This window comes from Melozone crissalis, unplaced genomic scaffold, assembly GCF_028551555.1.
Source record: "Melozone crissalis strain CALT ecotype California unplaced genomic scaffold, PUWL_Pcris_2 ptg000006l_1, whole genome shotgun sequence".
Lineage (NCBI taxonomy): Eukaryota > Metazoa > Chordata > Aves > Passeriformes > Passerellidae > Melozone > Melozone crissalis.
The window spans coordinates 33,803,611-33,820,824 of record NW_026535784.1 but is presented as its reverse complement, the minus strand read 5'-3'; the positions used below and the strand labels follow the sequence as shown (position 1 = coordinate 33,820,824).

General features: G+C 37.9%; 1 protein-coding gene across 1 annotated transcript in view; it reads right to left on the bottom strand.

Annotated features, from left to right (window-relative positions):
- The window catches only part of MARCHF1 (membrane associated ring-CH-type finger 1), a 224,797-nt gene that overhangs the window by 126,217 nt on the left and 81,366 nt on the right, over window positions 1-17,214 (bottom strand). The window lies entirely within an intron of this gene.

Genomic DNA, 17,214 nt, shown 5'->3' with positions numbered 1-17,214 from the left:
ATCTTAAACTTGATGATAATGTAAAGGAAATTCCTTTTTAGTTCAATAGAATGTTTTAAAGCCACAGACAAACTCTTCTCCTTCCTCTGAGGCACAACCAGATTAAGAACTCCCAAACCTGACTCTGCTTTGTCATGATAATCACTCACGTCTTTGATAAAAATATCGATAGAAAAGTAGAGGATTTGTGGTATTAAAATGGAACCTTCCTGTAAATGTGCTTTCATGTCTAGTAAAGCTTAAAAAAGTCAACCTGCCTTTTGATACTGTGCCAATAATTCTTCATTTGAGATCATATGAACTTGAGATTTAAATCAGAGATTTCTGGGTTAACCAGTAATCTCTTTAATCCCATCTGTTTTAGCCAGAATAAAGACCTTACAGGGCGTGATGTACTTAGTTCTTTCTAAAATGATGCATGGCCCCTTTCTTCCCCCACAGTGAACCCATGACATCAATATGTATATAACAAAACCCCCTAGTTCCAAACAAGGGCTGAATTTTAACATTAGGTAGCTCCATGCTTGCGTTCTGCTTCACTATTTCACTAATTATTAATTTCTTCACCACATGGAGACTTCAAATTCTTGTGCAATTGCCTTCCCTGTACATATATGGCTCTTCTCAGCCTAAGTGCTACAACAAGTGGCAGAACAACCAAGCCTCATGCTGCTATATCCAGAAATACAGAGATCACCACTGCTCCATGGTAAGGAAGCTGTTAAAAAATACAGGACATATCCAGATGCATATTGTAAAAGTCGGTGGCAGAGGTGTGGTCAGGATCATTTTTCATTAGAATTAAGTTTAGTTTTCTGTCTTTGCTTTTTCAAGTTTACTATGACAGAATTATAAAACATAAAACTTTTGCACAGGTGTTAATACACCTATGATCTCAGAACACCAGAGCACATCTTAAACAAAACTATTGATTTCAATTTACAATGTGTTTTTAGCTCCCAGAGTCTCCAAGTTATAAACAAAGTAATTTTATATATACACACACAACCCTTCTTGTTAGAAAATCTATTTACTCCGACTCATCCTCCACAGCTAACAGGCTGTGGTGTCCTATTTAAAGAACGCCAATTTTGGCAAATGTACCACCCAAAGAGTCGTAATTTCAGAGCCATGCCTCACCTGAAGGACAGTGTGACAGCTGCTCAGTGAAGTATGAAGCTGCTGTGCAAAGCAGCATTATAGGGTTTTAGTCTCAGGAGGGCAACAATAACAAAAGAGAACTGCTCACCTGAGCAGGTGAAAATGACATTGGCAGAGAAAAGGAGTATGTGTTGGCTGTGCATTAGTAATTGATTTACATTAATGTGATTCACAGGTCTTGAAGCAAGTAACTACAGAAAAGAGAAGCACCACCCCTCCCTTCTCTTGTTTATTGCTCAAAACCCTACTAATCTCAACTCAGATAAGCCAAGGAATCCAACTTTATTTTCAGTCACCCAACACATTCCCCTTGGTACATACTTTATGAAGAGTACCAGTCAGATCTTGGTGACCATGAAGGAAACTAAAAGGAATAATTTCCTGGTGTCTCACCATGTGGGTCTGTTCCCTAGCTGTGGACTACCCCTTGTTCCTGCTCTCACCTGCAACACATGAAATCCTTTCACCTATTCCCTCCACACATGGGTCTGAGGGCACGGTGTCCTCTCCCACACCCAGGACACATACATTCCCAAAACATCCCTAGAGGCACTTCCATGAGGATCTGGGAACAAAAAGGGATCAGAATTATAACCCGACATACACACGTACTGTGTTATTAGTTTCATTTAATAAGGAGCTCATCATCTTCTAAGCACACCCATTTACACAAGACTACTGCTTTGAACTATCAAGACAATCTGATCAGCTATGGTTAATGGTTCAACCACGGCGATGCAAGTGCCAATGAGAGAATGAAAGACAGCAATACAATTCTTTTGTAACACAATTGCAAGGAAACAATGTACTAGCATACCAGCAGCTCACTGGCTGCTTATATATAATAGCTCTGCTTATATATAATAGCCCTGCCATCACTTACAGAAAAATTTGTACAAAATTCTTGAATTCAAAAAAAAACATAATAAGTTTACCTGCATAAATAACACTATCAGAAACAGGCAATTCTAGCTCTTTTTTACTCACACAAAATCATCTTTAGATAAGATGTACTGCAGCTTTTATATGATCTTTCAGCAAATAGCTATATTGAAGTGTTAAAAAAAATCATTGCGGACATAAAACACTTACAAGTTGGTTGTTTGGACTCCACATTATTTGTCAAAAAGACACATCGGCTACAAATACACAATATACAAAAGGGTATAGATATATAGTCTATACTCCTGAGATTTAGGAATGACTTTCACCTTCCCCAAAAATTAAAGAGAAGAGTTACTAACACTGTGCATGGCATTCTCCCTTTACCAACAAGGATTGCTTCTCTTGCAATCACAACTTAGGTACAGAGACAGAAGTCAGAACTCTACAGCAGCTGTGGAAGCAGATGGATACTAGCAGGTAATCAACTGGCATGACTACAGTCACTTTATCTAGCAGAAGCTTCTAACACCTAAATTAAAAGTGCAACAAGCAATAGTCTAATGCAGACCAAACAGGACTGCTGTAAACCAATTCCTTGGGCTTCCACAGCATCCTGAAGCTGACACTAGAACCAAATAAAGTTTTCAGACAAAAATGAAAAATTCCTTTAGATTTTCTCCCAACTCTTAAGCCTACAGGAGTACAAAGTTAGTCATGGAATTAGGGCAAACATGAAAGATATCTTTGGCCAAGCACAAATATTCCAAAGCAGCAGATTCCAGATGGGAATGGGTTTTCCTATCTGGAACAAGAGGAAAACCTCTTGTTCTCTGCTGTCTGAATGAGTATGTCCTAAATACTGCACTGTACTGTGGACTGGCTTTACATGGAGGAGCATCAGGAATCCAAGTTTTCAGCAGAACTCATGTTCAAGTAAGTCCTTAGCAGAAGCAAACTTTAAAAGTTATTTTAAAAACTTGAATAGAATTTGCATTCTTCACAAATAAGAATGAATGGCTGTGAGATACCACATTAGAAGTTGCCTTTTAAATGCCCCACGAAGTTGGTACAGACTGGAATGCAGCCATCATGCTACTAGATCCTTAGGGAGGTTTTGGCAGCGTTTTTCCTTGCCTCCTTCAGCTTTGCAATTGACTGAACTGCTGGGAAGTACCATGTACTGTAATATGGTGCATTAGAGCAAGAGAGGTGTATTAAAGGTATTAAGGAGGCACTCAACTGAAAATTTCAAACTAATGTCTTTGGATATTTTTCCTGTTGCCATTCACAGGATATTGTACATTATTACACATAATTTCATCACCAGCATCACTAAGCACAGGTAATCTTCCCCTCCACTGAGAGACTAACATAAGTCCGTGCAAATACAGAGGAATCTATTTGCCACTTGTATATTCTGTGCAGATATATTACCTACATAGAACATCTTAGAACATTTCTAGGAAATCCAAGGTCATGGAATGGTACAAGTCAAAAAGCAAGTTAAAAATCAACGAGTAATAGCTGAGACTAACTTAAAATATGACTGGTACTCAAATAAAAGTTTACCCAGCCAAAACTTAGATTGATGAAAGTGAGATATGGAACGACAGAATGGTGATAAATCAGATAAAATGTCGTCCCTGGCTATTAAAACCAATTATCTTTGTTATCTCCAAGCAAAGAGAATTAAAACCAACGGATTTTCACTGCCAAACACCAAGACCTTCATGGATACCTTCAGTGTAGTGTTTGCATTAAGCTTACTTTATTTAAATTAAACCAAGCATACTATTCCCTCATCACACTAGAGTGTCCCCATGAAATAGAGAACAAGGGAGGACTTGTAAAGTTCTAAAAACTGCCAGTAACTTGAACAGCTCATTTACAATTTAGAATTTTTGTTTAAATGTAACTAAAGCTTATAAAAACAACCAGAAAAAGTAAATTACCAAATTTTAGGCAGAATGGGCAGACTATGTATTTAACCAATTTACACAAAAAGGAACTGAAATTATGTTGTTAAAATGCCCACTGAAGAAATTATTTATACTACAGTGACACTTAGCTACTCACTACACAGACAGGACTTCTATTATGTTTATTCTAATTTGCAATACCCAATTTGTGTTAATGCCCACATGTACTAGGAGGTCCTACTACCTCTGTAGCTCAGGTGTGAGGAACATCTACCTTCACAATGAACTTTCAGGCACCCCTCTGCTTACAAATGTTGCTGACCTTTGGCAATGTAAAGGCAGTATCATTTCATACAATATATATTGATATATGTATTTATAATACATAAAATTATGTTCCTGCATTTGAAGTAGTGGAAGTAATCTGCATGCCATGCTGCCTAGCTGCTCATTTCCACCAGCACACAAAATTTAAATGGCGTTGTCCATGTGCCTCTTCAGAGTAAAAGGCAAATAAAGATACTGACACACAAAATATTATTTCTCACTTCTAAAGGACATACACAAAAAAAAGGTATTTGAACAGCTCTCTAACATAAAGTGGTTCACAGTCTTTATGACAGAAGCATCAAAACCTAGCAAGCAGTGTTCAGTTTTGGGTTAAATGCTTCAAACCTGAATCCATTAATCTTAAAGAGTTCCAGCACTGCTTAGTAAGAACGGACTTAAGGTCTTGGCCAGCTTTCAAAGCTGTCATTCAACACAGGAGGATGGGGGCACAATCCTGGAAGACTTGGACAACCTTCTAGATGAGAGCATGAGAAACAGGATGAAGTTCAACAGTACAAGCAACCCAGTTACAGCACTGGTAGAACAGGAAAAAGAAATTGGGCAGCAGCCAGGAGCACAGACTGATTTAAGGATCAGTCTGGATCAGCATATTCCTTTACGAAAGGATGACTGGAAAATGCTAGTTATCTTCAGCAATAACATAAACATTGTCCCAGGGTGCACCAACTAAGTTATTTCCAATTCTTCTTAGTCCTGTACAAAATACACCAGTAATTTCCTGAAACACTAGACTTTTTTTTTTTCATAGTCTGATTACCAACATCAAAGAGATCCTGAACTTGAACGCAGTGGGAAACTGTTCTGAAAAACCTGCATAAAAGAAAATTATTTCCTAACCCACCTGCTTCTGTTACTAGTCACATATAATTATACTGGAAGATCAGGATTGCTTATTTTTAATGCAGATATTCAGGTACGCAGTATTATGCTACAAACTGTGTTCTCAACTGTTATTTGATGAAGAAAAAAACACAGATGAACAATTTGCGATCAAAAAATAAAAAGTCCATTTGTGTGAATATTGAAAGTGTACAGACTTTCAATTTAGACATTTGCCATGCTTGATAAGCCGTGCTTATTTGTTTCGTGAATCTCAGCTGCTAGAATGTTTAAGGAATATTAAAACAATGTAAGACGTAATTTAAACACGCAAATAAATATTCATTCAAACCACTTAAAGATATTTCTTCTCAACTTCCTACAGGTGTCTATTGTTGATTATACTCCATTTTCCCCTTTATTTCACATGGCTATCTGATCTCCTTATAAACACTCCTGTTTCTCTCCTAATCTCATCTGCTGTGACCCCTTTCTCCTTCTCCAAGCAAAATTTTATCTTTGTCTATATACTCATATTTCAAAAACTACAATTTCTCTGATTTTTGAGTATTTTATTCTGTAACTTGCATTATTGACAATAACTTGATTTTAAACAACTTTTATATTGAACAAATATTTAACCTTATGTCCAATTTGCACCTTGTCTGGCTTCAAAACTTCTCTCACTGCTTCAGAGAGAGGAGGTCTCAATGCCAGTATGATAAGGATGTCATTAAATTACAACAGCATGAAATTAGAAAGTATCTGTAGAAACTAACATTACAGAGGTGGAAAACTCATTTTAAATTTGCTCGTGGTCTTGACCCAGAAATTCCCCTGGCTTTTAACTTAAGAAGACAATAAAAAGTGAGATTATGGTTTTCCATATGCTGTGAAATAGCTTGAATGCACTCTGATACCAAGATTCATTTTAACTTGTAGTTCATCTACAGGATTAACCAAGTTCAAAACCACAGATTTCACATTTTTGGATCATTTTCTTCACAGTATCACAGAATGGGAAGGTTGGATCATCTGGTCCAATCTCTCTGCTTAAGCAGGCTCATCAACATGAGTCCAGACAGTTCTTGAGTATCTTCAGTGAGGGAGACTGCACCTTCTCTGGGCAGCCTGTTCTGGTCACTCACACAGTAAAGAAATTCTTCCCTGTGTTCAGATGGAACTTTCTGTGTATCAGTTCCTGCCCACTGCCTCTTGTCCTGTGGCTCCGCACCACTGAGCAAGGCCTGGCTCCACTCTCTTGGCAACCTCCCTTCAGATACTGACAGACACTGATGCCCTCTCAGTTGTCTCTTTTTGAGATTGAACAGGCCCAGCTCCCTCAGCTTCTTCTTATAAGAAAGATGCTCCAGTCCCTTCAACATCTTTGTTGATTTACCTCTAGTGAATCCACGCTGACTACTCCCGACCACCTCCTTGTCCCCCATGGGGGTGGAGATGGCCCCCAGGATTTATTCCATCAGGGTTGTCAGGATCTGTGGTGGGGCTGACTGGCCAGCAGTTCCTTGGATCCTCCTTCTTGCCCTCTTAGAATACTGGGGTGACATTTGCTTTTTTCTAGTCCTCAGGCTCCTCTCCTCATCACCAAGACCTTTCAAAGACAATCAAGAGCAGTCTAGCTAGGCTGTCCAGCTCTCTCAGCACTCACCAATGCAACCATCAGGGCCCATGGACTTGTGGGTGTCAAGTCTTCACCACTAGGTGTTCTCTATCCCAATCCTCATTGACTAAGGAAAAATCCTTCTTACAACATGCCTTTACCCTGGTCTCCTGAGTCAGACATTCCAGAGGGCTGGTCTTGGCAGTGAAGGAAAGGTGGCATTCTGTAACTCAGCCTTTTTGCGTCCTCTGTTACCAGGGTCCCCCATGCATTTAGTAACAGGCCCACATTACTCTTATTTTTTCCTTTAATTATTGATGTATTTGAAGAAGCCCCTTTTGCTTTCCCTGACATCCTTGGCCAGAATTAATTTCAGATGGGCCTTGACCTTCCTTGTCTCATTTCTACTTCAATAACCTCTCTACATTCATTCAAGCAGCCTGACCCTGCTTCCATGGCTTGTGCGTTCCCTGCTTAGGCTCGAGCCCAAGCTCAAGGAGTTTTTCATCCATACAGATCTCTTGCTGCCTACACCCAAGTTTGCTCATTGGGATGCATCATTCTTGAGCCTAGAGGAAGCAATCTTTGAATATCAACCAACTCTGTTGGACTCCTCTTTCCTGCAGGGCCTGTTGCCATGGGGCTCTTCCAAGAATATCACCTAAGAGGCCAAAATTTGCTCTCCTGAAGCCCATGTTTGCGATCTTACTTTCTACCTTACTTCCTCCTTGCTCACACTAAACTCCACATTTTCATGGTCAAGGTCCAAATATTTTGTTTTAATGTCCAAATATTTCCTAAGTTTAATAATAAGCACTATTCTAAGTGGATGACACCGCTAAATCACTGCCATCCACCTATTGTGGATTTTCACTTAGAAGGAAGTAATTTGGTTGTATTTGCACACTTTGTTACCCAGTAGCTCTTTATTTACTTTGCTAACGAATTAAACCTCCTGTGCATTTAAATGCTTTTTTTTTTCATTCTGTAAGGAAATTATCGATGTTTTTCAATTAAAGTGTGAGCCCAGAAGGAACTGATGTCTGACTGATACCTGGGGTCAGCAGCCTTGTTTTCCTGAGTAAACAGCTATGAAGAACAGAACCTCAATGTAAATGAGCCACCAGAGGGAGCTCATCCAGCCTGCTGAGTATAATAGAACTATATTGACATTGGCAAAAGTTAATTAAACATTTTTACAGGGGTCACTGACTGAGTTCAAAACAAAGCACATTCCCTGGCTGCAACTCTACATGCCTGAGAAGCTAAAGAAATCAGAAAAGGTTATTTCTTTAACAAACACGGAATGTAGTTCAGATTGAATAAAGATAATTAAGTTTAGAAATCTGTGATACAGCATTCTTCTAAACAAGCACAAGACTTTTATTTATCCATCTTTGTTTTATCCAGATAAGAACTTCAAAATCTTATTAAACTAAAGACAAAAAAAAAAAAAAAAGGGATTAACTTCACAATTGAATCTTAAAATTGTGGAAGTATACCAAAAGCAGAGTCACATAACTAGTTCAAAGATATTAATTTCCAATCAAATACAGTTTGGCATTATAATGCTTACCTACTTCTGGAATCAGTTATTATACTTAGATGGACATTGCCATACTAACTTAGAGTTTATTATCACAATACAGCTTTCTCATTTTAAATTGTAGCAGTTCAGAAAACAAATCTCTCAAGTTCCTGTTCTGAAGGATCCAATGCTTACTTTCAAACTTGAGAACATTTTTTGAAAAGCAATACTGAAATAGACTTATTCAGATTTTTGCTTATTGACCAAGGAATCAAGAGTCTAGCAGGAGCTTATTTTGCCTGTTACTTTTCCTTGGAGCTCAGCATCTAACAGTGGTAACTGAGCAGGGCACATGCAGGAGAAAAAAGTCAATAAAATTATTTCCTAAAGGAAAAGCACCCTCCAACATAAACTCCCAGGCTTATCACTGCAACTCTCCCTATGTACTTCTGAAGATTATTATAATAATATTCCTTACAAATTAACACACCTCTTCCACAGATTTAATTCTATATTTGTGTTACCCCCATTACCAGCTTTCTAAACACTGCAAGATAAATTTGATGATACTTTTATCTTACCTCTGCCTGCATGCCTTGCTTTGGAAGATAAGATTAAATGTAATGTGCTATTTCATTTATCTGTTCTTTCAGGCTTCAATAAAAACCTGAATTTTTACCAATACCACATAAAAGTAGTACTTTTTGGAGTTAACTCCCAAGCAGTGTGAGGATACCATGAAAAGCACTTGTTCTGTAATCACACTCCTACTTAACCACTGGAAGAAAATCCAGCCTAAGAAGATCCAATACCAGTTACAGTTCTTTTAAGTTCCACTAAGCACTTGAGAGTGCCCACCTCCTCCACATAGCTATTTCACCTTTGGTGAGCATGATTTTTCATCATTTGCCCATAGCAATCAAAAACAATCAGGGAAAAAAGTTACAATTGCTCTCTAGTACACTTTCTGAAGTCATCTTTTCCAGGAATATTTTCAGCTACAAATAAGTTTTTTCTTACTGAAAAACTGCATTTTTTAAAAGAGGCAGAAGTAGTTATTAAGAGCCTAAATTAACAAAGGGTCAGATTTGTCAATCTCCTGATTAAAAACAGCTAATAAATTCATTTTCAGGATTGAAATAAGATTTGCTACCCATACCCCTTGTGCTACAAACATGCAGTTTCTTCACATCACATACTGATTACAAGTTTACTTTGTACTGCTGACTGTCTTACTGATTACCATTACATTATCAATTGCCACCCATGTTTTTATAGCACAAGAGTTTAAGATTCTCTAGGAATGACATCCAAACACTAGCAGCAGTTCCCATGCCATTTATACTCTGCAAAGGAAAACCCAATTTCATAAAGCTCAGCTTCATGGAAGTAAGAGTCCTCATCTCCTATTGTCTAAGCAAAAGTATCCCAGATCTGAAAGTCAGGATTACACTGTAACACCTCCAAGATGTGAACCCACTCCCACTTATCTGCTTCTGGGATTTAAAAGCAACCATTAAACACAGGAGCAAAATCACCACCAGAAAATCTACTATGATCTTATTAAAAAACTATCCTTTTCACTCTAGTGATGAATTTAATCGACACTGAATATCTTTGAAAATTTTCTTGATTTGTCTTGATTTGTTTTTTTCAGAGAGAATTGCCACAAGAAAGACACACTGGATATCAAACATGCTTCATGACATTAATGAACTGGTTCAGATTAAAATAAGAGAAATCTAGAAACAGAAAATATTTTTGAAGCAGAAACTGAGTATTTTCTGAAGTTAGCAAAATCTCTATTTCAGCCAAACATTTTTTGGGGGAGATTTTAAATATTCCTTTAGGGAAGCTTGCAAAGATAACATTTTCATGGTTCCAGAAGAAGGAGTCTCAAAGCACCTTGAACAAAGTCTGCACCTTAAAATATTCAAAAAATTATTGAGGCACTTTTTTCTAACATCATGTATTGATAAACACTTTGTATATACTAGTATTTTAAGAATCATTTTCCTTAGAATAATATTCTATCTCATAAACAGATTGTAGAATTTCCTCCTACTTGGCTTTTGCTCCCTCCCTCCAATATTCTTCAGCTGCCTGACGAGGTATTTTATCACCTAAATCTCATCCCACTGGACTTTTCCAGCTTAAGCAGTAAACTTAAACCAGCTTAATCGAAAACCCAGAGCTTTCTTATCTCAGTGAAATTCTCATTTCAGATAGAAAACAGTTAAAAATGACCCCTTGCTAGATGATTTCCCCTTGCTGGCAGTAAGGAAAACTGAAGTGACACAAAACAGAATAAGACCTATAATTACAATACTGCAACGTGCATTTACCAGAAAGACTAAAAAGCTGCTGTCTGTAAGACACAAAGCAATGAATGAAGCAGTTTTGTTCTCTCCTATTACTCAGCTAAGAATGAAATACTTCCCACAGCCCTGAGCTGTTGCAGTCCCACTAGCTTAAAAAAGCTACAAGATTGTGTCAACTAAGCCACAGCTATTAGTGGCACTGGGTCAAGAGTTTCATTGCATTTGTGACGCAAAGGAAAAATTTCCCCTTACTGCTGCACACTGTGCAACTCACCCTGAATCCAATTAATAGCAGGTACAAATCCCTTTTTAGATCAAGTGCCCTACAGTTGCAATTTTTGGAACTGTTTGCTTCAGAAAAGCGTTGAAATTTCCCACTGTTGCCTGAGCAGGAGTCCCTGGTAGCACATGGGTAACAAAAAGCTGAGAGCTGCCCTTCTCTGAATTGCAGAGCCCAGTTTACTCAAGGCAGAGGATGACTACGGGCACGACGCACACAGGAGCATCTCCCTTCCATGCTGTCTGCTCAGCTATGGGTGCAATGTCTCCATTTCACCAGCACTCCTCTTTTGTTTGTTTTTGTTTGTTTGCTTTAAGTGACTTTCCTTGTCAGCTTCTTGACAAGCAACTTTCTCTCAACCAGAAAATAGGGGATAAAGGACAGAACTACTCAGCTATGTTTAAAGAAAAAAGCTACTACTGTAAAACTCTATTTTCAGCCCACGTGTTCTTTGTATATTTAGATGTCAGGCACTCCTACAGGAAAAATATTTCTTTATATGTGTGCCATGTCTAGAAAATTAGAAACCCAGTCTAAATAAAATTAGAACTTTCAGGCTATATTAACATAAAATTACATTTGTTAAAAAAAACAGTAAAAATTCTCTGATTTCAAAGAATGATTGAAACCCTTCCCACCTCACACTCCTTGCAAAAATAACAGTGCTCAACCTAGGTCTGTTAATACCACCTCTTCTTTCATTCAGAGATCACAATTCTGAAAACACCTAAGCATGGGTATTGGGGTACTCTTCTTGCAACAAACAAAAGAGACTATTGCTATGGCTTATTCTAACATCAATTAAGAAACTTATATATATATATATGCACACACACATATACATACACATGGCTGCAAGGTCATAAACATTCACTGTGACACTCCCACCCCATCAGGTTCACTTAAACAGCATGAACTTCCACCTGCAGAAATATTGATGAAAAGGACAGATCATCCAGCTAGAGGAGATGAAGGATGAAGAACAAAAGTGAATGAAGTAATGAAACATGCACAGAAGAAGTAGGTCAGAAACAGGAAGCAAGAGCCTCTTGAATGAAATTGTAAGGAATGAATTTCATAAAATGTAAAAACTGGCATTCTCATAGCCTAAAATCAACCTAAATAATTCAGTTACAGGCTTTAGTTAAAGTCATAATTACATTAAGAATCAGAATATGTTTAGATACTTTGTTGATGGAGTTATCGAACATATTAGCAAAATCCAAATTTAGGTCTCAGATGAGACTTATAAGAGCTAATAAGATAATTTTAATTTATTTGTTACTGGTTAAGAATACATCTCTCCAGATGAATGCACATCTGTCTGCTTCAAAGTGTTCAACCTGCCATCATTCCACTTAATAATAACAATAATAGTAGTAGTAGTAGCAGCATAGCTGTACTTAAATGCATTTCTCAAATATAAGAAAATTCTTATTCATGGTGACATCTTTGAAAATTTATTTATGTGCGCTATTAAAAACATTGCAATTCAGAGAAGTCTTCCAGGAAAAAGATAATAATAGCTTCCTTTTATATTTTTTTGTCTCATAATTCTGCTTATGCATAGGCCTTCTCCATTTTGTATATTTAGCTCCATTAAAATACAGTGTGATTTACTTAGGGGAACAAAGAAAAAAAAAAGCAACGTCATTTAAAAGACACTCAATCTCTTCCAAAACAAAAATCTCAGTCTATGGTCAGAAAAGAATTGATGTGATTTTGCTTTCCCAAGAGCTGAACATCAGCTTTCCATCTCCCTTTGTGAGCAATGCAGTTAGATTTTGTCAGCTCTCAGGAAATGTGTTCATTATATCACCTCAGACAAAGGCAGCTCCAGTCTGACACACCAGCACTGCCGCCGCCAAGTGAGCACATGTGAGGGCAGAGCCCTCCTGAGCCCCAGCCTTCCAGCACCACAGCCGGGCTCCTTCTCCACCACAGGAGAAGGCCCAGCTGTTCCTGTGTGATTAGATGGAAGCCAGCCTGTTACTGAGCTGGGGGAACCAGGAGACACTCCTGATGGGAGCACCTAGGGAACCCAGGCTGTAAGGGTCACTCCAGGATCTTCCTGCCCGCTGTCAACTGAGCCAAAGTGAGTCATCATAGATAATTAATCTACTTCTTCAACATGCACACTGCTCTCACCTCTTCAAGGGATCATTTCAACATGAAAGCCAAGTTTATTTCAAAATGGAAGTTGTTGCTATCCTGTTTCTTTGATGGATATACACTGGGGAAATAGTGTATATACAAAATCTAACCCTTAGCCACATAAAATGTGTACAGTCTACCTTCCAAAGCAACAACTTTCCTCTGCAAAGCCAGATGTCTAGACAAATTTCATGCTCTGAAATCAACAGAGAAAATTAGTGCTGTCAGTGCTAACACCCTCAGGAATTAACTTTCTGGACACAAATGAGTTTATCAAAGGAAGTTTTCACTTTAGCAGGAATTCTTAAATGACTTCTGCAAAACATTCCAGGAACAGTATCTTCCAAATGAATACAACATTAATACTCATCATTCCTCTCTGACCTGTGCAGTGCCAGAGGGCTCAGCAGGAAACCCCCACATACGAGAAATCACACACACCTCTAGTCCAGCCACGTCTCCAACCTCTAACAAGATGGCCAAGACATGTTGCAGAGTGTATCTGCTAAGAAATTCTGGCTTTAACTAGAGTTGAAACTGTGAGTTTTAGCTATTTACACACAAAAAATACCACCTCTCAGGACTATTTTTCCAGTTGTATCACTAATAACAAGACAATTGAACATGGAAAGGCCAAGGATTGCAGCAACACCTATGCAATAGTAATGAGAGGTAGCAATAGTGCACAAAACCTTGCTTTCTCAAGGTCTTCTATCCAGCTCTGTATGATGCAAATTATGTACACTCCTGGGCTATTCAACCAAAAAAACCCACAAGCTGCTGATACCCCCGAGCTCCTAGACAACAGAAAGCTGCAGATAGCAGCACAAGCAGACAAGTTTTGCTTGTTCATTTACTTTTAGAATATAGACTTTTTCACTGATTGATCACAAAAGCAGAAACACATCAGTATTCCTACTGCCTTCCTGTCTGTTTGACAGTAATTTCTAATGTCACTCTTCAGGCTGCCTTCTGTTAAATAAACTTTCTGCTAATAGTCACAGCCACAAACCAAGAGCTGTTCAAAGAGGGTATCTTGAAGAGTGGGGGGGTACAAAAGTCATATAAAATCTAAAAAATACAAACAAGCTATCAGAGATTACTGCACAGCTGAAAGTCAATGCTCACACAATGCACATATGATTTAAAAAAGGAAATAAAAACAACTCAATCTTGCAGCTACACAGACCTGACTTTAATGCTAAACTAGTTAATTGAGGAGCGAAAGCACCTCTTGACATTCTAACTATTTTCTAGCTAGCAATTTCTTATGATTCATGCAGTGTAGGTTTACCTGAAATAGACTACAACAAGAAACTGCAATCAAAGTAATTATAGAAGTATGAATTTGCCTCTCCCATTCAAGTTTAGAGGCAAGAGCTTACACATTTTTTTCCAGGAAACAGTGAATCCTTAAACCATTCTCACATGAATCAGCCCATTAAAAAAGTGCTGTCTTTGGTTGATTACAGTAATCAATAATTATCCTCTAGCTCTGTGGAAGGTACAAGAAGGCCACAATCATGACAGTCCTTCCAACTCTATCAGTAGTCTAAAACAAGAGTAATCCTGCAAAATGACATTTCCTGAGACAGTCACCTAAAACTTGCCTTCAGAGGAGGGAGACACAACACTCAGTGTTGCTGTCATCGATTTTTAGCCAACATGAAGGAAATAAATGGAATTTGCTTCTCTACCAATGTGAGGTTTCTCAGGAGTGCTCTGCTTTCAGTGGATCCAAAGGAGCTCCCCAGAGAGAAGTGTGCTTCTGTGGACATTCTGGAGGTCCTGATGCCCCCCTTGCACCTCTATGAAAACACAATCCTTCCACACTGTAAATTATTGCTACTGGAGTTGAACCTTTTGTCTAATGGGAAGCTGAAAAAAGTTTTCTGCTTGAAGCCAGATAATATGAGATGCAGACATACAACATAATACCACATCTTACCCAAAACTAGTGTATTTGTTAAATTAGACCATAAAGAATTTTCTTTGTACTTTTTCTGGTATCATTAAGAATCTCATTCTAAAGTGCATTATTCTTTGCAGGACAATTATTTGCAAACAGACTCAGAAAAAAAATTCACAGGCTCTCAATCCCAGGTAACCTTTCCTGTCAAAGGACTAAGTGTGGAGTAATAGTCAATGAGTGTAACAAGCAGGCTAAAATTGACAGGCTACACACCAAAGCTCATTCCTTCCCTCCCAAGCTACTTCTGCAGCATGGTCAAGACAGTCCAGAGGAATAGATGCAAATTCAGTCCTGAGAGAGGCTGAGAAGCCAAATCTTGTTGCACTATTTGGAAGCATATACTGTACCCACACTGTGCCAAATGAGGGAATCAAAACATTTATAACTTTACCCATACATTCTCTAAACCTACACAGAAGCTTACTAATGATAAAATATATAGAGTTAATGCATATTTGCACAACATGAAAATAAACTAATAAGTTTCTTCTACTGAATTTGAAAAACTTTAAACTAATCAAAAATAACAACTTTCAGAGGTACTCACATCTTGTATTATTTCCTTTCTTCCCTCCCCCTGGACCTCAATTTTTTTTATTCATTGAAATAGACTATCTTATCTTCCCTTCCTGAGAATTTTTTCCAATATTTTTTTCTTTTGTTTGTGGTTTTTTCCCCATCAGCTCTTTTTCAACTTTAGCACTGCTTAGGTCATGAGGAGCCATCAAACCCTTTATTTTTAAGGCATCTCAGAGAACTCTCCAGCTTTCCCTTAGTTCAGCAGCTAATGAAGCCATGCCTGGTGGGCTATGAATGCTGTGCACCTGCTGATATCTACAGCACCATCTTGATATCTACACATGCATTGTGACCTGAGATTTAGGAAGTCTATGCCTAGAGAAAATATTAACTGTATACTGACTGTAAAGAATAAAATATATTGGTTTAGTTTAATCTATGCTCTTTACTGTGTCAACATATTTAACTTACAGGACACTTTTCCCTGACCACTACTTTCAGTGAATATTAGGTACCACATACTTTTTAAAACAAAGAAACTTCATGGAGCCTGTCCCCTTATTTCACCTTCAGCAAATCATAGTTAATAGGTCTGATTTTAACAAAGCATGAAATTACACCTCAGCACAGCAAATTAACAAGCAACAACAGGGACAGCTGTTGTATTTCTTGTTGTCATCATTTCAGATATATCTATTTATATTCCTCAGTATACCCCTTATTGAAAAAAATCTACATAATAAGTAATGAAGCAAAACATGTAAGACCTTTGCAATAATTCTATTCTCCTTACTCTGCAATTTAGGTTTGTACAAACTTATGATCAGGAAGATGCCTGTAGTATGCAGAAATGCTACAAGTAAAACTTGTATTTCCCTGAATATAGTGACAGAAGCTGACATGAAAACATATGCCAGGTAACGCTTGATATTAAATTTCAAATCTAAGTTCAGTTCAGAAAGACAAGAGGCAGGCATAGGGAGAGCAGGGAAGATTCACTCCCAGGTGATCAGTGAAACTTTAATTAGAGCTGTGCATGACATTCCTTGAAAATTAATGTGCTGTTAGGGTACTGGAATTTTCTACAGCAAAAAAAAAGCCTGTGTTAGTGTTCACCAGTTTCCATAGACAATACTTCAATTCTCACTATTGATTTTGGCAGTGTCTTTTTGGGTTTTTTTAGTCTTTCCTTTTGCTGCACTTTCACTGGACACTCACCAGGATCTCCTTATAATTGACCCAACCCTGTAGCTGCGAATGAACAGAAGGTATTCCAAATGTATTTTTTTCCCCCAGAGGGCATGAGAGGAATAGGAGAAAAAGCTATGTTCTCAAAGATTCCCTTCCCAAAGGCAATTACTCAAAGAAAATGAGGAACACTTGATGCTGTGCATCAACAAAAATGCCTTTCCTAAATGGGAATAATTTATTGTGCAAACAGAATATTTCTACTCTTACATTTCTGCCAAGGTCAATGGCTATCATATTAAGAACTTGTGGTTCATATTTAGAACTTCCAGTTCTTCTATAAACATATAGCAGTAGACTATGAGCTACTTCTTATTTTACACAGAACATATTATGATGGGTATAATTTTGATCTTTTTAAGCACAGGACTGAAATATTATTTTGATAGTGACTAGCTGAACATAGAAGAATCCAATTGCAGGGGAGAAGGTAGAA